Source organism: Oryctolagus cuniculus, chromosome 4 (assembly GCF_051225735.1).
Source record: "Oryctolagus cuniculus isolate XC-2025 breed Fujian yellow rabbit chromosome 4, ASM5122573v1, whole genome shotgun sequence".
NCBI lineage: Eukaryota > Metazoa > Chordata > Mammalia > Lagomorpha > Leporidae > Oryctolagus > Oryctolagus cuniculus.
In genome coordinates this window covers 25,908,443-25,933,003 of record NC_142870.1, presented here as the reverse complement: position 1 = coordinate 25,933,003, position 24,561 = coordinate 25,908,443, and the positions used below count along the sequence as shown (strand labels likewise).

The 24,561-nt window shown below is 37.0% G+C and overlaps 1 pseudogene; it reads right to left on the bottom strand.

Annotated features, from left to right (window-relative positions):
• The window catches only part of LOC100352523 (replication factor C subunit 1-like), a 165,807-nt pseudogene extending 143,847 nt beyond the window's left edge, over window positions 1-21,960 (bottom strand).
• Window positions 21,961-24,561: the final 2,601 nt, after the last annotated feature.

The window sequence follows — 24,561 nt, the reverse complement described above, 5'->3', positions numbered from 1 at the left end:
GCTTACAAACTTCCAGTTACCAACTTTGCCAATTGAGCACTCAGGCCACAAAAAAAAAAAAAAAAAAAAAAAAGAACCTAAGATGACTTCATTTAAGATGACTACATCATATCCAGCCTATCAAGTTCCTTGTTCAACAAAGGAGTTGCCATCTATGAGGAAAACCTAGCCCAGATTTTCTCTGGCTATATATGTCTGTAGAATTACATGTTCACAGTCATGTTTAGTTCCCTCCATCTCTTCTGGAAGAATAGTCATGGGATTAAAAGTGGAGCAATTGTTGAACTGCAGGACCCTCCAGCAGTAATGGCAGATATTTTTTCTGTATTTTATTTATTTACTAATTTGACTTATTTATATAAATAAAAGAGATTTCATGTATTTCACATGAATACAATTCTAAACACATAATTTAATAGCTGATTATTTATTAACTAGAGATTTCCTTTTCAAGTTAGCAACCCTATCACATTACAGGGAGCATACACTATAAGGTGTCATCTCAAGGTCAACTGGTTTCCTTAGGAATGAGGAAGACGCGTTCTTTGGTAGGATTCCAGGTAGACTGTTGAACTGGTCCCTTAAACCCTCCTAAAGTCATCCGTTTCAACTCTGTAATGTATAAATCAAAGGCTTTACTTATTGACAGGCTTAAAGCTGGAGTCTTGAGTAAAGCCTGTGTAAATTGGACAAAGGTGTGTTGGGCCTCTGGATCCTGTGTAAAAATATATTTCCCTGCTATCTTTTATCAGTTGATACAAATCATATGCTATTTTCTCATGTCTGATGATAAAGAGTTGACAGAGTCTTGTGACCCCCAGGAAGCCTCTAACCTGTTTAAGAGTTTTAGCACATGAAAAGATGTCTGTGGGGTTGAGTCTATATTCTTGAAGTGCACAAATCCCTTCAGAGAAGCATCTATACTTAACAGAGGTTGACAGAGGTGGAATTTAAACTTTGAGACCTTGTTGCCTCTCTCTGTCAGAATATTCCTTCCTTCTTGGGAAAGTTCAATTGTAGAGGCGGATGTCATCTACATACTGTAGCACAATGGCTTATGGATGGAAAAAACTCAAAACAGGTCTTTGGACCTGGAGGCTGTCCCAGAATCTCTAACAACACAGTGCATACAACTATATAGACTGAGGCGAATTCCGTTCCAGAATTTGAGACAGTACATTATAATATTAGGGATGACCAACTTAATGGGAACCAGGACCTCATTAATGAGATGTTGATCCGTTACTAGTCTCTATTCCCCATTACATTTTTGGACTCCAAATATTGGAGTGTTACAGAGACTATTATATGACTTTGAAAGCCTTTGTGACTTTAAATTGCCTATTATGTCTTTTAACCCTTGCCAAGTTATTGGATTTAAGGGATATTGCTTTTGATGGGGAAAAGAAGAGAGATCCTTAAGATGATTCCATACTGGTTGGGCCGTTTTTGATCATCCAATCCTCCCCTTGGTTGTCCAAATCCCTGGATTAATATCTGGCTCAACTAGGGGAAGTCATAAGGATACTCCTGGGGCCATGAGAATAGTAGTTCCCATCCAGACAAAGAGATCTCTCCCTAGAAGGGAAAATGAGATCTCCAATATTATCTGAAAGGCATCTGTAAAACAACAAATTTTCCCAGTTATAATATAGGGGCTTAGTGAAATATCTAACTATGTGTCTTTCTGAGACACCGCTCACAGTCATACCTAAGGGAGAAGGGAGACTCAGATTTGAAAGGACAGAAAATATAGCTCAAGTATCCAGAAAGAAGTCAACTTTTTCCATTTGTTGGTTAGGACAACCCAGGACTCTTGATTGCTAATAGCCTGGGTGGTAGGAATCTGAAGAATAAGTCCCAGGCCCCTTCAGTCCTGACGGGTCATCCAAGAAAAGAGTGCAACCCCAGAGGCCCCTTGCTTAACCCTCCAATGATCCCCAGTGGAACTAGGACAGGGCTGTGGAGGTTTTCTCTGGAAATTGGAATGTAGACATTCCTTATTAAAGTGTCGTGGCTGAACACAGGCATAGCACTTAGGAGAATCCTGCAGACCCTCAGGTTCATGGGGCCAATGCTGCTACCAGGCCTGTGATTTTTTTCTTATCTTATCTCAATCTTGTTTCTCCTCCTGGTATTGATTGTACAAGACCAATGTAGTAGGATAGGAATTTGTTTTGATGAAAGCTTATCTCTGTCTTTCTAGAAATGCTCCAAGATTCTCCCCAAAACCGTGGTCTATCATAGATAGCTTTGACTAATTTAAGGGCTTGGTCTTGGTCCTCAATACTTTAAGACTTGAGCAATGAAGTGAAATGAAGTGCTTTTATTGGATAGCCATATTATAGAATATAAAGTTATCAAGTCTTATAAAGTATTATAAAGTTCTCAGATTTTATACTTTTTACAAGCTAACAAATTCTCTTGTCACCATTTCATGGATTCTAGCAGAAGATATAACACTCCTGGGTGAGGTACAAATGACTTTATTACTCATAAGAATTCTACTAATCAGAATATCAGTATTTACTTGAACCAGTTTCTCAAACTCTATTTCCCAAAGATTGAGCCAAGGAGAGACAGACAAGGCTTGTCTATGGAGTTTTGTTAACAGGAAAAAATCTCTGAGTTTAGGGAACTTAATTATGTAACTGGCAGTCAGCAGGTCTGTCCTTTGACCCAGAGACAGACATAATTTTCCTTTACTGGACAGTAAACAAATATGTCATTTCTGTTGGAGGTTGGCATTATTGCCATTTGTCAAGGCTGTTCACTAGGCAAACATTGATAGTAGTCCAGACCAACATGAGCAAAAGTTAGAGATCCAAAACTCATAGCCTTTTACAAGTATCTGCCGGTTTCTTTGTTATCTTGATTTCTGCAAAATTTCTTCATAAACATTTTTCTCCATCCCCTAGTCTGATTAATCTGACAGGTAGTAGGTGGGACTAAATCTTTTTGTTTCCTTCATTTAAAGTATGCTATTATTGGTACAGCCTCAAGCTGCAGGATGAGACTTCCCTGAAGGTTTCAACTATATATGTATATCCTGGTCTTAACCATTTAAACAAATCCCATAAGTCATAAGGTATACCTTGGGAATATATATTGTTTTCTCTTTAGGTTTATGAATTGATCATTCATGTGGCTGGGTGCATTAATTCAGTACAAGAGGATGCATTACCTCCAAAGATAGCATATTTGTGTTTGAAAAGGAATTTTGATGCATTCTAAATCCAAAACAGATCTGAAAGTCTTCCAGGGCCAGAAGAGCATTTCCTTAAATATGTGAAAGTGTCCCTAATCCAACTCTAATGAGTAAGTCACCATGTTTTCAGAAAAAAGGAAAGTTAATACCTGGCTCGTGTTCAGGAAATCCAGTTTAATAGTTCCCAATTAGAGTTCCAAAATTAGATTAAATAATTAACCCCTTAGTTTTAGGGTTTTTTAAGATTTTATTTATTTATTTATTTGAGAAGTAGATTCATAGACAGAGAGAGGGGGAGACAGAGAGAAAGGTTTTCTATCAGCTTCATTCGCCAAATGGCTGCAGTGGCTGGTGCTGAGCCTATCTGAAGCCAGGAGCCAGAAGCTCCCATATGGATGCAGGGGTACATTTACTTGGGCCATCTTCCACTGCTTTCCCAGGCCTAAAGATTTAGGTTTTTAACTAAACTAACGGTTTAGGTTTTTAAAGGTTAGGTTTTTAATTAAATAGATTCAGATCAATCTATACTGTATTCATCTTGTCAACCAAATGATAGTTACAGAAATGACCACACTGCCAGAGAGTACGCCTATGTTGAGAAGTTGTTTGAGAAAAATTTGGATCTCCCATCTAAGTACTAACCAGACCCGACCCTGCTTAGCTTCCGAGATCAAACGAGATCAGACACGTTCAGAGTGGTATGGCCATAGAACTCTGTAATCAACACACATTTATTCTTAGGTGTTGAAATTTAACTGAAAAGTGATCCCTGTTAAATATAAGAGTGGGAATAAGAGAGAGAGGAGATGTACAATTTGGGACAAGCTTAATCAGACTTGCCCCAAATGGTGGAGTTAGAAATGTGCCAGGGGATTCCAATACAATCCCATCAAGATTGCGTGTATCAATGCCATCCCACTAGTCCAAATGATCAATTTCAGTTCACAATTGATCACACTGATAGGTCTAAGAGTCAAAGGGATCACACAAACAAGACTAGTGTCTGTGAATACTAACTGATAGAATTAAAAAGGGCGAGAACGATCCAACAGGGGAAGCGGGATACACAGGAGACTCATAGAATGGCAGATGTCCTAAATAGCACTCTGGCCTCAGAATCAGCCCTTAAAGCACTCGGATCTGGCTGAAGAGCCCATGAGAGAATTTTAGGCATGGAAAGCCAAGACACTCTGGAAAAACAAAACAAAACAAAACAAAACAAAAAAACAACACCTAAATGAAAGGTCTCTGCAAGTGTGATCCCGTAGACAGAACAGGTCATCAAAGAAGGAGGTACCTTTCTCTGAAGGGAGGAGAGAACTTCCACTTTGACTATGACCTTGTCTAAATAACATCGAAGTCAGCGAACTCAAGAGGCGTCCATAGCCTTGGCAACTCATGACTAGAGCCTAGGGAGATTACTGACGCCATAAACAAGAGTGTCAAATTGTTAAGCCAACACCAGTAGTCACTGTGTACTTACTCCTTATGTAGGATCTTTGTCCTTAATGTGTTGTCCAATGTGAAGTAATGCTATAACTAGTACCCAAACATGTTCTGTGTGGGTGCAAAGTGATGAAATCTTTTCTTAATATATACTAAATTAATATTTTGCATATAAAGATGATTGAAAATGAATCTTGATGTGAATGGAATGGGAGAGGGAGGAGGAGATGGGAGGGGTGTGGGTGGGAGGGAAGTTATGGGGTGAAAAGCCATTGTAATCCATAAACTGTACTTTGAAAAATTATATTTACTAAATAAAAGTTTTAAAAAAAGAAAAATTTGGATCAAGGATCATCATTTGCAGTTTTCCTTAGATTTCTCTAGAAGATTAACAGTGATCGAATTGGGGACAGAGATATCTAATGGGACTAGCTAATTCATCAATCAATGAAGTTGGAAATTCTTGCAATAGATTGGAAAAGAAACATAGAAATGGTTCTTTTGTGAAAAAGTCTGTAAATGCAGTTATGAAAGAAAGATCGTCAATGTCCTTGCCTTCACACAATTCTGGGAATCTAGTATATCTCTGAACTTGTACATTAGGTACCTGGATGTTACTATTTACATATGTATTTATATAAAGGGAACAGATTCCATTTATTTCATATATTCTGTTTTAAGGACATACTGATACTTCCCACACTGCCTCCCTCTCCCTTTCTTACTTTTCTTTTAATACTTTCTATCCACTTCTACACAATCCATATGCAGTATTGGTGAAAATACAATTTTATCTATTTTTAGTTTTTAAAAAGTATTATTATTTATTTGAGAGAGATGGATAATCAGAACTCCCATCCACTGCTTTACCCTCAAGCCTAGAGCCAGTATACAAGAACATGATCCATGTTTCCATGTAGTAGCAGGAACCCAATTGTTGTGGAATGAGAAAGGTGGTGGAATGAGAAGGCCATGCCAAGATGGCCACTGGCAAGCGAGTGTCAGTTACTTAGGAATGGCTTCAGAAACCCCCTGGGAAATGCCCTGAGAAACCACCTAGCAACAGAGCCTGTCTGGCAGCAGGCTGTGATTGGTTAGGGCATAAACTGCCCCTTGATCAGATTGGCTGCCTTGGCTATTTAAGCCACTGTAACAACTGAAATAAACCAGTCTGCGGGCTACTCGCCTCTGGCCTGCTTTCACCCGACTCCCGGGGTCTGTGTGGTGACTCCATGCCTCTTGCCCCCACCACACTCCTCCTCTCAGAACTAATCCACCACAACACCCAATGACTGAGCCATTACCACTACCACTACCTCCCAGAGTCTGCATTTTCAGGAAGCTATAATCACGGGCTAGAATGGTAACTGAACTCAAGTATTCCATTATGATACATACACATCTTAGCCACAATTATAAATTGCCATTCTAACTTTAGAAATATCATAAGCATAATATTTTTGCATTCAGATCTTCTGTTTTGATGGATCAAGTGTAGGAAGGACAATGAATTTCTATAGAACTTATAGAGAGTGATAGTCATCCCTACTTGGAAATTCATGATCAGCTGTAGTTGTCACTATCTTCATGATCTAGGACTCTGTCAAATTAACATGGGTATATAGGTAACTGAGTCAGAATTAAGTCAGATTCCCTAGGCTCCATTTATTCTTGGAAGCCTCAGGATACAACTGATTCAGGGCAACCTCCCATTGCCATAAGTTTCTTTATTTTGAGACATGAGTTTCAACAACTTTGGAGAGTCACAATTGTTGTGTGTCATGCCGGCTTCAACATTGAAAACAAAAAATTTTGTGCCAGTCTACAATGGTGGATGTGTCATGCCCAGTACAATGATGGATACAGGAAATTATGAAGACAATTTCAGGAGTTCATGCTTAAGAAGATTGCTTCCAATTGTTCTTATCAGAAAATAGTTCCTTATTATGAACATTTAAATTGCTTACTCAGATCAGTGGTCATGACTTTCTTTGAGAGTTTCTGATCTCTGAAAGGGGTACTTTTAAAATTCCAGCCTGAAATTTCCAAAATATCAAATCCAACCAAGATATTATGAAAAAGCCTAAGAGGGAGTAGTGGAGAACGTCATTATTTTTAGCATAGTGGATTGTAAATAAACATGTACTTAGCTTCAGAGGGATCTACTCTCTCCATATCCCAAGTATGTTCACCTGGAGAAGATAGCTCAGAACAAATGCAATCAGATGTACAGATCTTGCAATAATAGTAATCAACGATTTAACTACTTTGAGAACAGGAGCTATTGTTGGTTTGCATGATTGACCTGTGAGGATTTTTTTTTATATACAAGATGACCAGAGGAAATAATAAATTATAGATTTTTTCCTCTAATTAGAGCAATGACAAGTGGACATGATTTATTTTCCAACAGAAATACTGCAGATACTGAATATAGTTTTGAAATATAACTTGGGACATGCTCAAGCTGACTTGCCCCAAATGGTAGAGTTAGAAACATACCAGGGGACTCCAATTCAATCCCATCAAGGTGGCATGTACCAATGCCATCTCACTATTCCAAGTGATCAATTTCAGTTCACAATTGATCATAATGAAAGGACTAAGAGTCAAAGGGAGCACATAAACAAGTCTAGTACCTGCTAACACTAACCGATAGAATAAATAAAGGGGAGAGTGATCCAACATGGGAAGTGAGATACTCAGCAGACTCATAGAACGGCAGATGTCCTTAATAGCACTCTGGCCTCAGAATCAGCCCTAAAGGCATTCGGATCTGGCTGAAAAGCCCACGAGAGTATTTCAGGCATGGAAAGCCAAGACACTCTGGCAAAAGATCTCTGTGAGTGAGATCCCAGTGGAAAGAACAGGTCATCAAAGAAGGAGGTACCTTTCTCTGAAGGGAGGAGAGAACTTTCACTTTGACTATGACCTTGTCTAAACAAGATAAGAGTCAGAGAACTCAGAGGGCTTCCATAGCCTTGGAAACTCATGACTGGAGCATTAGGGAGATTACTGATGCCATAGACAGGAGTGTCAATTGGTAAAGTCAACAACAGGAGTCACTGTGCACTTACTCCTCATGTAGGATCTCTGTCCTTAATGTGCTGTGCATTGAGATTTAATGCTATAACGAGTACTCAAACAATATATTTCACTTTGTGTTTCTATGGGGGTGCAAACTGTTGAAATCTTTACTTAATGCATGCTAAACTGATCCTCTGTTAAAAAAAAAAAAAAGAAATTATCAATTCCCAACTTGACTCTCACTGGGATTAAACATGACAATAGGTCTGCTCTGATTTCATCATCATTTAAAAAAAATCATCTATTATTTTTCACTTTATGTTTCTGTGTGGGAGCAAACTGTTGAAATCCTTACTTAATGTATACTAAGCTGATCTTCTGTATATTAAGATAATCAAAAATGAATCTTGATGTGAATGGAAGGGGAGAGGGAGTGGGAAAGGGGAGGGTTGTGGGTGGGAGGGACGGTATGGGGGGGAAGCCATTGTAATCCATAAGTCGTACTTTGGAAATTTATATTCATTAAATAAAAGTTTAAAAATATATGTAATAGTTTTGAAATAAATATATATATATATATGAAATCTGAAAGAAAAATATATTTCCCAGAATTTGCCATGTATTCGTTATCTTTGCCTATTCATTGCATAACTTATTTTGTGCAGACATAATGTCCCAGGTCTTCTAAGTTCACAGGCAATTGGAAGCTGATAGTAATTATGGTGACACACTTTCTCCCTTCACAATGCATTCAAAATTCTGAGCACATTCACGCTCTTCCTTACATAGTTTGTAAATTTGCTTGCTATTTTCTCACAATTCTGGGGCATGATATTGAAGTGAATCCTGTACTAAGTTCCTTTTGATGACTCTCTCTGTGATTTGGAGGTGTTTCTCTCTTGTTAGCACCTTTGGCACTATCTTCTGAGGATGTGGGACACCAGAGTCTCCTTCTGTTTCCACATTTCCTCCTCTCGCAACTAAATTTGTCAAGTTAGATAAGAAGCCACTCTTAGAGGCTAACTCAAGTTTAATTAACTTTAAAAAACCCTATCTCTAAAAACAGTCACATTCTGAGGACTACAGGATAAAGACTTCAACATGTGAATTGTAGAGAAATATAACTTAGCTTCTCCACCTGGTTTTTTAATAGCCATATTCTAAAATGTTCATCTCATCAGGGCTACACTTTGAAAAGATAATGTGTCAGGGAAGTGTCCATAACTACAATAATATGGATTCAGTGACAGATGAATTGAGAAGCCATGAGTCAGGATATCTAGCAAATGTAGGCTTTCCCCATCTGCATCATCCTCAGGGACTAGAGACTGTGTGATCTTCTGGTAATAAAGCATAGATATACAGCCCAGTGTAGGGAATTCTATAGGGTAAGCATAACATCAACTAATCCACTCAGTTTCAAATCTGGGTGCAAGGCTGTCTGGATTGCTTTCTAGCTCTTTTCAAGAGCTGTGCAGAAATACAGATGTCTTAGGAATTGAAGTTTTAGTTTCACAGGAATGAAAATGGTGATGTCACTCTCAGGGAAGGATATGTTGTGACCCTGGTCCCACAAAGCACAAAGAAGAAAAGTCCAAACCAGGTCTTTTAAATCAAATTATAAAAGTGCATTTGGGCTGGCGCTGTGATGTAGTGGGTAAACGGCTGCCTGCAGCGCCAAGCATCTCGTATAAGCGCCAGTTCGAGTCCCACCTGCTCCACTTCTGATCCATCTCTCTGCTATGATCTGGGAAAGGAGTGGAAGATGGAGCAAGTCCTTGGGCCCCTGCACCAGCATGGGAGACCCAGAAGAAGGTCCTGTCTCCTGGCTTTGGATCAGCACAGCTCCAGCCATTATGTCCAATTGGGGAGTGAACCAGAGAAGGGAAGACATCTCTCTCTCTCTGCCTTTCCTTCTCTCTCTGTGTAACTCTGACTTTCAAATAAATAAATAAATCTTTAAAAACAAACAAACAATAAAGTGCATCAGAAAGTGTTTGATTCAGTTTATTATGCACATATAGCATGAAAGGAGAGTTACAGTTACAAGCTTGCTCTCTCTACCACACCTCAAAGGATAACATTGAAACTAAGGGAATCAGATGACTACAGTGGGAGCTGTGGAAACCTCTTCTCATAGTCAGTTCTCTACTTTGATACAGGTTAAGAGCTTTATAGCCTGCAGCTATATTCTCAGGTGCAGGGGGAAATTTTTCTTCTAAACCATGGAGACAAAGAGGAACTATTTCATGATAACCTCTGATAGAAAAAAAGGATGAACTAGAGATGGCTTTGTGGCTTTCCTTCCTACCCCATTCAGGGAGGATCAAAATGCATCCTTAGATAACAATGATTTAAATTTTTGTCCATATAATCAATATGGATACACGCAAGGTCATCACAGCATCATTCCCCTAGAGATCCCTCCATCTTATTGTGTTTGGAAGCCAAAGTGAAGCCTTAGAGACATTTTCAAACAGTCATACTCCTTTATTATAGTTATGATAACTCAAGTAAATACTAAGTCATCATACCCCTGATGCATATGCAGAAGAAATTATTTCTGGGTACTGATTTGAATTGCAACATAAAAAATGAATATTGTGCATAGAAAATTTGATCCTCAGGTCACAAAATAACTAATTTTAAGAAAAAATCAAGTGTAAGTTTGAAAACAAATGTTTATTAACAAAGATGGTCTATTACTTCTCTCTTTCATCTCACTGTAACATTACTGTCAGGAATTCGATCATGCTGCGGTAAATTTTTGGATTCTTTATTTAAAAATACAAGTTATAACAGACGTTTTAAGTTTCAAAAACCAAAGTCCCTTTAAAGTCATTCTTCATTAAATTATTAAGTGTTGGCAAAAAGTTTGAGCAATATCATTAACAGCGGTATCTGTGGATTGTTTTTCCCCTTCATGTAAATCATAGCAAATTGTAATGATGCTGTAGGTCACACAGGGTGTCTGGAGGGTAGAACTTTGAAAGCAACCAAGGAATTTTTATGGATGGAAAAGTGCTGTTCTACATTTCATTCTAAAATGAAAAAACACAAGATTGGCATCATCATACTGAGACTAAAATAGACTCATTCAACAAAATGTCTTTCCAGTTGTGGCATGTGTTTTATCTGATTTTTCAAAATGTAAAAAACTTAATCTTCTTTACTGTCATAACAGCTTGCAATTTTGAAAATACATATTCACACAGATAATTAATGTCATTAACCAGATGATCATATCATTTGAGTTCATCCCCTTTGCAAGCTAAGAAAAAAAGTACATCATATCATAGTACCTTTTTTACTGAAACATTGCAGAATAGACTATTTTAATGAGCTATATTGCTCAAGAGATACGAAAATAGAGTACTAAGAGTCAGCCTGGGAATACACAATGAGGTTTAGTCACATTGCTTATTCAACATCATACCCCATGGCTTCTAACTAAATCTGTACTATATTTGTCATTAACAGCAGAACAAGCACACAGTAGAAAAAGAAGAGAATCATTAAACAGTTGGAAGAGATTGGTATTGACCATCTAATACACAGATTTGTAATAAGAGAGGCAAAAATCAAGAGATCTGCAATGAGGCCCAGTGAAGTGATAGAAGAAAGCACTAGATATTCTACTCATACATGTTCTGTTACATTTTTAGTTTATTTTTTCACTTTCCAATGTATGTACTTATTATTAGTCCATGAATATAATTGTGCCTTGAATCATCAAACATGTACATAATTTAGAAAGATACAGTTTATGTTCACTGGGTATACTGAATTATCTTTGCACATTAAAATGAAAAACTAAATAAATTTAGGAAACTTCTGCTAGGCTAATCATTAAGTCATTATTCATTTTGTGCTGGGAGAGAAAATGTAAACAAAATCATACTACTTATACTACAGATGATTATGTAGTCAAAATAATCAAATATTTAAAATAATTAAATATTTTTAAAATTTTAAGGAGAGGAAAATGCCTAATTTGTGGCTAATTTGACCTAATTTGAACCTTAAACATTGAATACATGTAACAAATTATCACACTGTTTGCCATCAATATGTACAATTAAAATAATTATGAAACATTCAGTGGTCCAAAAAATATATTGGTTATAACCAAGGAACTCAAAAGCCAATTGTGTTTTTTTGTTTTTGATTCTATTTTTGTGTTTTTGTTTTAGACAACAATACACTTATGGTATTTCATCAAAGTCAACTTTCAAAATTAATTTCCTATTGTACAATAACAAATTATCACAAATATTATACTTGATTTTAGCCAAAAGGCCAAGAAGTGATAAATTATCAAAATTTGGTGGCTTGAATCAACACATTCTGTAATTGTAGGCTTTTACTCCTTTGTGGGTCAGATGATCCCACTGGTGCTGGGTTCTCTGGATCCTCCAATTCCTTGATTTCCCAGGATTCTGCTCCTTGAGTCATCTCTCTCTTCCTCTGCCTTCACAGCTAGAAGTGTTACATCTTCACATATCATTATCTGGCTCTCTGCTCCATCGATTACTTTGCCTTCTGTCTAAACGTCACCTATGTGATTACAGTGATCCCATCTGAATAATCCAGGATAATCTTCTCATCTCTAGTTCTTTAGCGTGATCACATCTGCAAATTCCATTCTGTTATATTAGGTTACATTCACAGAGTTTGGGAGGTAAAGCATAAATAACATCTCTCTTTGGTGGCCATTATTCAAAGACTATTTTAAGCTGTTAAAATCTTCCCAATAAAAATACTTTTATTATGTCCTGCCATGCACTCAAAAAAAAATCTGCTTTATTCTGTTCAAAAATCTCCTTTGACAATGATTATATACAAATATGTATATATATATATGTATATTACACAAATATATATACATGCATGTGCATATTTGGCTTGATCCTATTTTTTGTTCTTCAAAATTCACAAGAAGAATCTTTGAAATCTATGAAAAAAATTTTAAATGGTGTAAAATATACTCAATTTTCAATTTAAATATACAAGAATAGTCACAGATATGTGTTTCAAATAAAAACAGTAAGGTTATATATGCCAATAGTCTGTATCTGTCAGTTAAATTAAAAGAGATAAGCAAAACATTAGTCTAAAATTTGTTTGTATTTATTTGAAAGAGAACAGAGAAAAATGTCTTTCACCTATTTGTTTATTCTCTGGAAAGCCACAACAACCAGGATTGGGCCAGGCCAACACCTGGAGCTAGGAACTCCATCTGGGTCTCCCATACAAATTACCCGGATCCAAGCACTTGAGCCATCATCTGTTGCCTCCCAGGTTGCACATCTGCAGCAAACTTGATTGGAAGTGGAGGCAGACTTAATTCCAGGCACTTCACTACAAGATTAAGACATCAAAAGGTGAACCATAACCCTCTGTACCACAACACGAGCTCCAACAAAAATTTTAACATGATAAAATCCTGTACTGAATTTTCTTTTTTTTGTGTGTGTGTGTGTGTGTTTTTAACTTTTATTTAATGAATATAAATTTCCAAAGTACGACTTATGGATTACAATGGCTTCCCCCCCATACCGTCTCTCCCACCCACAACCCTCCCCTTTCCCACTCCCTCTCCCCTTCCATTCACATCAAGATTCATTTTCGATTATCTTAATATACAGAAGATCAGCTTAGTATACATTAAGTATGGATTTCAACAGTTTGCTCCCACACAGAAACATAAAGTGAAAAATAATAGATGATTTTTTTTAAAATGATGATGAAATCAGAGCAGACCTATTGTCATGTTTAATCCCAGTGAGAGTCAAGTTGGGAATTGATAATTGCTTTTTTTTTTTTTTTACAGAGGATCAGTTTAGTATGCATTAAGTAAGGATTTCAACAGTTTGCACCCCCATAGAAACACAAAGTGAAATATATTGTTTGAGTACTCATTATAGCATTAAATCTCAATGTACAGCACATAAGGATAGAGATCCTACATGAGGAGTAAGTGCACAGTGACTCCTGTTGTTGACTTTACCAATTGACACTCCTGTCTATGGCATCAGTAATCTCCCTATGCTCCAGTCATGAGTTTCCAAGGCTATGGAAGCCCTCTGAGTTCTCCGACTCTTATCTTGTTTAGACAAGGTCATAGTCAAAGTGGAGGTTCTCTCCTCCCTTCAGAGAAAGGTACCTCCTTCTTTGAAGACCTGTTCTTTCCACTGGGATCTCACTCACAGAGATCTTTTGCCAGAATGTCTTGGCTTTCCATGCCTGAAATACTCTCATGAGCTTTTCAGCCAGCTCCGAATGCCTTTAGGGCTGATTCTGAGGCCAGAGTGCTATTTAGGACATCTGCCATTCTATGAGTCTGCTGAGTATCTCACTTCCCATGTTGGATCACTCTCCCCTTTATTTACTCCATCGGTTAGCGTTAGCAGGTACTAGACTTGTCTATGTGCTCCCTTTGACTCCCAGTCCCTCCACCATGACCAACTGTGAACTGAAACTGATCACCTGGAACAGTGAGATGGCATTGGTACATGCCACCTCGATGGGATTGAATTGGAATCCCCTGAATTTTCTTTGTAGGGAAGTTGGATTCCAAGACACACTCAAAATTCATAACCAACAACTGCAGTTCTGAATGCTGGAGAAGTGCTAAATATATCTGTAGAACTTAAGTTCAACCCAGGCCATAGATTGCGTAGTCACTGAAACTATCTGCTCTTCTAAGAAGAACCTCTTTGGGCTCTGATTCTACCCTCTACTCCAAATGCATTCCTTTCTTAGGAAAACTCCACATATTTCATCATTGGCAATGACTCAGGATAAACCTTAAGTTATACATCTTTGAAGCTGAAAAATGAAGAGAAAATTCAGAAAAAAAAAATCCATGGAAGTCTTCTTTTGGGAGGGGAGGTAGGTTATTGGTTTATATGAAAGAGTGACAAGAGACAGAGAGAAATCATCCATCAATTGATTCACTCCCCAAATGCAGGCATGGGCAGGGCTGGGCCAAGCCAAAGCCAGAAGCCTAGAACTCCAGCCAGATCTCCCACTTGGGCCACCATCTGCTGCTTTCCCTGGTACATGAGTTGAATCAGAAGCAGAGCAATCTGGATTTGAACCGTCACTCTGGTATGGAAGGCAGGTGTTGCAGGTGGCAGTTTAGTTTGGTGCACTACAATGCCAGCTCCCCAAATGGCAGTCCTTAAAGATGCAATTTTCACCCATGCATTCTATCCAGTTTCTTAAATGTAGCCTATCAAATATCTAAGAATTAGTATTGTTAGGTTCACATGGATAGATACAGTTTGAGAGATATAGGTATAAAAATGTAGATAGGTATAATGCTTATGAATATACTTAAGGCAATGTGCAAATGTTTTCAGCTCAAACAAAAAGATGGAAACTATAGCATTTGTATCTTGTTCCTTTGTGTATTAATTTACAATCAGAATAAATTCAATATAACCTGTATTAGTGCAGCTCGCTCTGTGTACCTGGCATCATGCTAAGAGATAATGAGCACAACCCCATCTCAAAGAGTTCCCAGTCCAGCTGAGAGAAAGCCACACTGGTAAACAATCATAATACAAAGGAGAATATAATAACTGCAATGATAAAGATACAAAAGTGCAGAAAATTTTTCTGAACTGAAATTTGAGATCGAAATAGAAAAACAATTATCCTTTTTCACTAATTCTTGTAATGAAACAATGCAGCAAGAAGTTTTTAAAATTATTGCTTTGCTACTTGCTAAGTGTTTAGGGCTCATAAAAAGCATGAGAAGTTTATGTAAATTCTAAATTAGAGAATGAGTCATAATGGAAGGGTTTTCAATGCTGGTAAAGAATCAGAAACAGGCAAAATAGGAGGAGAAGGAAGCGAAGGAGGCAGAAGAGTAGGAGGTGAAAAAAAAAGATTAGGAAAGAGGCAAACGAGGAGCAGAAACAGAAGAGGAAAGGGAAGCAGGAAATAGGGAAGAAAGAAGGCTGGGGAGAGGAAGCAGGAAAAGCAGCAGCAGGAGCAGGAGGACTGGTGCAAAGTGAGGCAGGGTCTAGGGTTTTGCCAAAGACGTAACCAACTGACAAATTCTAAAAGTACCATTCAGTGAGATTTCTAGACTGGACTGTAAGCTGGGTACGTTTTGCTAATTCATTTGTATGATACTTCTTCCAGTCTTAAACTAATACTCTTTCTTAATGTCTCTGTTTTTGTCTATGGTCTATCTTCAGGAAAATTTCAAAGCGTGTATAAGATCATCTGTGGTTTTGCTTACGAGAAAATGCCTTTTATTTTCACATGTAAAAGAAAGTTTCGGTAGTTATAAAAATTTGATAATTTTGAAATTATGGCCAATATAATTTTCATTTCCTTGGAGAATTTATTTTTATGTTTTTCTTATTGTCATAATAAGCTCTCAATAGTATTAACAGTATTAACCATGAGCTTTAAGAAATGGTTTTTTTAGTTTAGTGCATTTACTTCTTTTGAAAAATATTTAGGCTTATGCCATCATCACCCCATTTTAAAATAAGAAGACTGAATCACAAAGAGTATATTTACTTTACATAATGTAACTTTTAAAAGATTTATTTATTTATTTGAAAGGCAGAGTTAGAGATGCAGAGACCAAGAGAGAGAGAGAGAGAGAGAGAGAAACAGAGAGAGATTTCTTCCATCTGCTTGTTCACTGCCCAAATGGCCTCAATGGCTAGAGCTGGGCTGATATGGTGTCAGGATCCCTGGAGCTTCTTCTGGATCGCCCATGTGAGCACTGGGGCCCAAGGACTTGGGTTATCTTCTATTGCTTTCCCAGGCACATTGACAGAGCTGGATAGGAAGTGGAGCAGTTGGGACTCAAACAAATTCCCATAGAGGATGCCGGCACTGCAGGCAGTGGCTTTACTCACTATGCCACAGCCCTGGTCCCTACATAATGTCATTTTTTAAAAGATTTACTGCATTTACTTGAGAATAAGGGTGACAGAGTGGAGGAGAGACAGAGAAAAATAGATATTCCATCCATTGGTTCACTCCACAAATGGAGGCAACAGGCAGGGCTAGGCCAGTGGGAATCCAGGAGCCCAGAACTTCATCCAGATCTCTAATGTGGGAGGTAGGGACCCAAGCCCCTACCACTCAGAGTACACTCTGTGTAGCCCCTACTTACACAGAGTTACATCATCCACTGCCTTCCCAGGCTTATTAGCTGAGAACTGGAATGGAAGCAAAGCAACCAGGACTCAAACTGGCACTCTGATAAAGGATTATGACATCATAGACAGTGATTTAAACCATTGGGCCAAAATGCCAGCACCTTTGTATTATCATTTCAAAAGTCAGTGACTTATTCAAGAAAATTAAAATATGTTGCACTAACAAATAATTCTCCAAATCCCCAAAGTTTACTTTATATAAAATTCAAGTGCAAAGACAAAATACAGCAAGGTAGCTCTAATTTTTATGTTGATTCAAAATTCAGGACTATGATCTGATGGCCAAACCTATGATTACATTGGCATTGTTGTATGGGAAGAAAGTGCAAAAAGATCTTGTCTTGGTAGTTAAATGATTCTGTCAGCGGTGACACAAATGAATCCAATCTCTGAACAATTTATATGGCCCTTACTGCAAATATGGTGATAGGAAAGAATAACGTATCATACAGTCAGGAGTAGAGAGTTAGTTATGGTAATATTTCCTTGCAAGAATCTATTACAACGGCATGACCAGCATTCCAAGTCCAAATAGCCTAGTTCCAGAGGCCTCTTAAACTCTTTGCTAAATTGCCCCGAAATGTATATTTTTTTTCTTATTATTATAATTTAAATCAAGATAAGGATGATGCAATTATTTAAGCCTTTTATTTTAAGCTACTATGTTGTGATATTATTCTAAGAGTTGTGAACACTGTAATCAACAAATCCCTTGAATTTATAGTTTTAAGCACTCTCTGCTTTTCATTGTGAGAGTTCATTTCAATCTGAGTCCTTCTGCCTATATGAATTTCATTGCTGCTTTCTATGTGTTTGATAACCTCTTTTCTTTACTCACTTTATCAATTCTATTTTCCCATCAAATGTATGACACACTTAAAGTAAAAGTCCTTCCAATCAAGTTATGACATTTATGATGACTTCCCTCCTTATTTCAACAATGTTAGCATTTAAAAATTGACATTATATTTTATATAATGAAGTACAGCATGATTTTAATTATTGCTGTTTAATCCTTATTTACTACATAACAGAGCTGTCATTTCTCAATTTGATTTCTGTTTTCTTGACTTAATATGTATGTCTATCTTTTTCCTTTGTGTCTGTTGATCTCCCTTAAATTTTGGGAGAACTCAATGTATTCCAAATTTTAATCTTCTTGGCCCATATCTAAATTAATTTACTTTAAAAGGTTTCTCTAATTCTTTTGAGTTATTTATCTTCCTCTTGATCTCATCTTGTCTGGTTTACATTTTAGTTATATTAAACACCCTTTATGGTGTCTTCCCAATGTGCAAATACCTTGTTTTACTGTAGTTGACAGTAAAATGAACCCATTAGATCCTACTTCAAGGAAGAACATGTGGTGCACCTGTAGAAAATGCAGTCTAGTCAATACCCGACTGACATATCTCTCAGGGTATCCTTTAACTACAAAAGTCTGCCTTGCCTCAGATTATGTGGTTCCTGGAACAATACACATCTGATTATAAGCAGGAGCACAACTGCCCACTCATCTTAGTTAAAGAGCGGCTAACATAACAGATGTTATTTATGCCATTCTTTCCCAAGGCTTTGATGAGCCTTCACTGTAATTCCACTCATCCTTCTTCCCAATCACACTTCTTCTTATTCCTTTTCACAAATATTGATCCTTAGAAATACTTATAATTTAAGAAGTGTGAGTGTATGTAACCACAGAATCAGCCTGCAACAAGAATGACACACATCTTCAATCTCATCACAGGGTTACTTTAGCCTTACCATTCCTATTATAATCATATTTCCATTTGGAAATCTTATAAAATATCATATTGATTGATTGCATCAATGAGAGATCATGATTATAAGGCTGGGTAATCTATACATGATTAATACACAGATGAATATGAAAAGACCTATGTGCTATGTGCTACAGGCTGGTTTCAAACACAGACAATTAAAAGAATTTTGATATTCGTTAAACTTTTAGAGGTATAGAGGTTAAGAGTATTTGTGTATGTGTGGGAACACATCCTAGGAACATGACTATCTTTTAGTTTGTATACTTTTGATAAGCAAGCCTACCATGTTTACATACTATCCGAATTTAGAAAAAGGTTTGTAGGACATCCAGTCTACAGAATAAGTAGCCCAGCCATATTAGCTATGGTAAGTCAAGATTCCTGTGATGTAGGAAGTATCAATGGCATGAAATGTGGTGTTTGGTGTAAGATCCAGCCAGAAAAATCCTAATAAAGATCATTGAAGTTCTTAATCAAGATGATACTAGCAATAGCAAAGAATTATAAATGCTATGAAAAAAATATTCTGGACATAAACTAGTTTCAGAAGGAATACCAAACTCTGTATCAGTGAGGATTCTCCAAAGAAACAGAACCAATAGGATATATATATATATATATATATATAGACACACACACCAATAGGAGATACATAAATATGTATGTATACATATGTATACTCACATGCACACACATACATATATACACACGCAAAGGGACTTTACAGAATTTAAGGCAAAATGAATTGAAAGATAATGCAGGAGTGGGCATTTTGTCTAGCTGTTAAAATTGGCACGTGAGGCACACACATCCCATATCAGAGTGCCTGGGTTTGCATCCTGGTTCTGCTTCCAGCTTCCTGCACATATACACCCTGGGAGTCAGCAAACGACGATCAAGTAATCGGGCCCCTGGCATCCATGTGGAAGATCCAGACTGAGTTTCCAGTTCCTGACTTTGATCTGGGCCAAGCCTTGGTATTGTAGGCATTTATGGAATGGAGCAGTGGTTGGGAGTCTTCTTATCCCTTTCTCTCTCTCTCTCTCTCTCTCTCTCAAAAATAAATAAAATAACTTTGGGGACATTTTTAAAAGAAGATATTTTCATCTTCTTTTAAAAATGTCCCCAAAGTTATTTTATGTTATGTTTGCTGGAGAATTTCCTCTTGTTGGAGGGATATCAGTTTCCAATTCTATTCATATCCTCAATTAATGAGGCACATTATAACAGGCAATTTGCTTTGCTCAGAGTCTACCAATTTAAATGTTAGTCTCATCCTACAACAGTCTCACAAAAATATCCAGCATAATATTTGACTATATGTCTGGGAACCATGACCACGGCAAGTTGCCATAGAAACGCATCACACCATGGGATACCATGTGACCATGCTACCAGAGCCCATGGATAAACAAGTCCTGTCAGAGTCAGTAACTTATAAAAAAAGGTGTTCTCAGTAATGTATCTTAAAAACAAGATGGTACATTTGAAATTAAACCTTAACATAACGTAATGGCAGAAGTAAAATGCAGGAGCATAAAACTTAGGACCTATGACTTTCAATACTTATGGACTTACATAGTATTATTATGGACAATTAAAACTGGCCAGGTGGTCAAAGACTTTGAAATATAATAATTAGAAAGGACACTGTCAATTGGTAAAGTCAACAACAGGAGTCACTGTGCACTTACTCCTCATGTAGGATCTCTATCCTTAATGTGCTGTACATTGAGATTGAGACACTGTCAATTGGTAAAGTCAACAACAGGAGTCACTGTGCACTTACTCCTCATGTAGGATCTCTATCCTTAATGTGCTGTACATTGAGATTTAATGCTATAACGAGTACTCAAACAATATATTTCACTTTGTGTTTCTATGGGGGTGCAAACTGTTGAAATCCTTACTTAATGCATACTAAACTGATCCTCTGTAAAAAAAAAAAAAAAAAAAAAAAAAATTATCAATTCCCAACTTGACTCTCACTGGGATTAAACATGACAATAGGTCTGCTCTGATTTCATCATCATTTAAAAAAATCATCTATTATTTTTCACTTTATGTTTCTGTGTGGGAGCAAACTGTTGAAATCCATACTTAATGTATACTAAGCTGATCTTCTGTATATTAAGATAATCGAAAATGAATCTTGATGTGAATGGAAGGGGAGAGGGAGTGGGAAAGGGGAGGGTTGTGGGTGGGAGAGACGGTATGGGGGGGAAGCCATTGTAAGCCATAAGTCGTACTTTGGAAAATTATATGCATTAAATAAAAGTTTAAAAAAAAAAGCCATCATGTCAACACACACACAAAAAAAAAAAAAAAAAAAAAAAAAAAAAAAGAAAGGACACAGTCAGAGGAGATTGGAGAAACCCTCTAATACTTGTCTCCTCAAAGATACATCAAATTGAACAGACACTGACACATAAAACCACCTTCCTATGATCAAAGGAAAAGAGGCGAGAGATCACTGTACCTGATTTTAGCATTAAGATAAGAAAGGTTCATTAACGTAAGCAGAGGGCTAGAGATGCAAGTTTCACTTCTGAAAATCTAAGCAGCACAGTATGGATAAAGATACCTCCTGCTTAAGGGAGGCAGAATTAAGCATAAGATTTGGACTTGGAACCCATAAAGAGTCATATCAGTGTAAAACTCAGTAGCGGGCAGAGACCCACACCTTTACCCCTAGATGAGTATCTGAGACTGGAGTCTCTGGATCCACATTACCCTGTCAACCACTATTAACTTGGTAGTTAAGGAACTAACTCAACTACCATTTCTCCAATTTCATGCAGTACAATGAAGTTTACATCTGCTACAGAATAAGACAGGAAAGTAAGATAGAACTTTGGAAATCAATGCTGGGACTACAATCCTGAAGCCTAACATTAGACATAAAGTAATGGCCCTGTCATCAGGGAGGTGCTTGTGCATAGAGCCTCTGGATTCACCCCAGTGTCAGGTGGAGACCCACAGACCCAGTGGGATAGACTCATATTCTGGACAACCTAATCACTGATTGGATGCAAGACTTGTCTCAGACAAATGCAGCACAGCAACACCCAGGCCATGGAAGTGTGGTTCATAGCCTGCCCAAGTGCAGCATTTGTTTCAGCAGCTGTAGGTTTGATCCAGGGTTGTAACATTTGTGACCATGATTTTGCTCACTCCATCTCTTACTGAAACCTAGGTAGTACATCACGGAGTCATTCTCCAGTTGGAGGAAGAGAAGGGCTGTAAGATAAATTGCTTCTTTGGGGCCAAGGGGCAGTTTCTCAACTGTGAGTCCCATAATAAGGCAGAATCCCACAGAATCTGGTGAATCAATTAACAAAAAACACGGATCAGTCCCATTCGTGCTGGACAGACTCGTTTTAGGCACTTTTGCAGTCCATCTTAATAGTGTACCAATAATGAATCTGTGACAAACTTGCACTTGGGAATCTCTGGTCCTGAAACCATGAAAAAAGACAATTTTATTTATTATCTATTGGTAAAATAGTGGCAGTGACCAGAGGTTCAAAGAAAATAAATAGACTACTTGAAATTTCTACTAGGACAGGCACAAATAAAGGCAGACTATGAAGACTGCAATAAATACATAATCCTTCAGTATATTCAGTGTGCTCAGAGATTGTCATGCATGAAAAAATAACATTCTGGGAACCATGAATTCACCAGAACCAAGCCATGATCATTATACACATACATATACATATATGAGTTTATACAAATGAAAAGTCATTGAACTTCAAGAAATTACAAAGGGAAAAATCAATATTTATAAAAGAAACTTAATGCATTGAAAGAAGTAATTGGAAAATCAAATAAGGATGTTTAAGAAGTACATCAAATAAATGAAAAGCATGATAGAAGGAATCAATAGCAGATTTTTGACATAAGAATAAATGATTTGAAGACTGGTTATTTGAAACTACATATAGGAGAAAACAGGGGAATGAAGAGGAATAAGGAAAACCAACGGAGATTTTGGGACTGGATTATAAGAGCAAATATTCAGTCCTGGACAGACTTAAGAAAGTCAAAGTATAAAAACTTATTACAAGAGATGATAACAGAAAATTTCCCAAACCTAGAGAAAGGTACAGATATCCATGAACAGGAAGGTCAAGGTCAACAATTAGATACAATTCAACAGAGTCAACCCAAACATAATATAATCAAACTCTCAAAGGCTAACAATAAAAGAGAAGTCTCAAAATAGCAAAAAAGAAACAACACAATAGGGGGTTATGATTCACTGACAGCAGACTTCTCAGAAAAATCATACAGGTCAGCATGCAGTAAGATGAGATAGTCACAGTGTTTGAAGGGAAAGAAATGCCAACCAGAATACTGTACGCAGCTAAATTATCCTTTAGAAATGAAAAAGAGATAATAACCCACTCGAGATCAACAAAAGCTGAGAGAATTTATCACCATCAGATTTATCCTACAAAAATACCAAAGTGAGTTCTTTGAACTGAAAGAGAGAGACACTAAAATATAACAAGAAAGTATTTGACAGTATTACATTCACTGACAGAAGTAACTATACAGACAAGTATAGATTGCTCTAATAGTCTAAACAGGTTAATAGACTTTTAATATCTTTAGTAAAAAGAAGAAGACCAATAAAATAAATAGCAATAACTATATTAATGTGTTAAGAGATAGACAATAAATACTGAAGTAATATAGGACATCACAAACTTACAATAGAGGGAGAAATAAAATGCAAGTATAGAGTTTTTAATTAACTAATTCTTTATTCCTTTTTCTGCCTTTTTTCTGTCTTTTTTTAAAGATTTATCTGTTTGTTTGAAAGTCAGAGTTAAACAGAGAATGAAAGAGAGGCAGAGAGTGAGAAAGAGGTCTTCTTCTATCTGCTGGTTCTCTCTCCAATTGGCCTCAACGGCCAGAGCTGCACCAATTCGAAGCCAGGAGCCAGGATCTTCTTTGGGGTCTCCCAGGGGTGTGCAGGGACCCAAGGCTTTGGGCCATCTTCCACTGCTTTCCCAGGCCATAGCAGAGGGCTGGTTCAGAAGTGGAGCAGCTGGGACTAGAACTGGCGCCCATATGGGATGCCGGCACAGTAGAAGGCTGCTTACAGCACCTGCCCCTTTTTTCTGTCTTAATGATCAGTGTCAAGTTGCTATCTTTAAAAAATAGCTTGTTATAACCAAAGGATATTTTGTAACTCTTGTTGTAACCACAAAACAAATACCTGTAATGCTCATGCTAAATTTTACTAGCAGCGAATCAAGACACTCTGCTAGAGAATCACTTCACCAAAAGGGAAGACATAAGTGGAAAAATAAAAGAAGTACCAAAATGAATAAATAAATAAGTAAATAATTACATAAATACATATATAGTAAATTAGTAACAAAATGTCAATAGTGTAACCATATATATTTATAATTTTCTTAAAAAGAAGCATACTAAATTCTCCAATTGAAAGACTAAGAATGACTAAATAGATCTTCAGAAGAAGACCAAACTATATGCTGTTTCTCTTTTTAGGATAAATAAGATTAATGAAAAATTATTAGTTAGACTATAAACAAAAAGCTTTGAATAAGTAAAAACAGAGATGAAAAAGGAGCAACTAAATCAACTAATATCAACTAATGTTATAATCTAAAAGAAATGGTCAAATCACTAAACACACACAGTATACCAAGAGTGAATCATGATTTAATGAAAAGTCTGAACAGAGCAGTAATATATAGTGAATCAGTAATAAACAGTCTTTCACTTAAGAAATACTGAATCAGAACTTCATGACTGAGTTCTACCAAACTTTCAAAAAACTAATACCAAATCTCAGATTATTCCAAGAAATTTGATGTAGAGGGAATTCTTCCAACCTAATTCTATAAGACCAGCA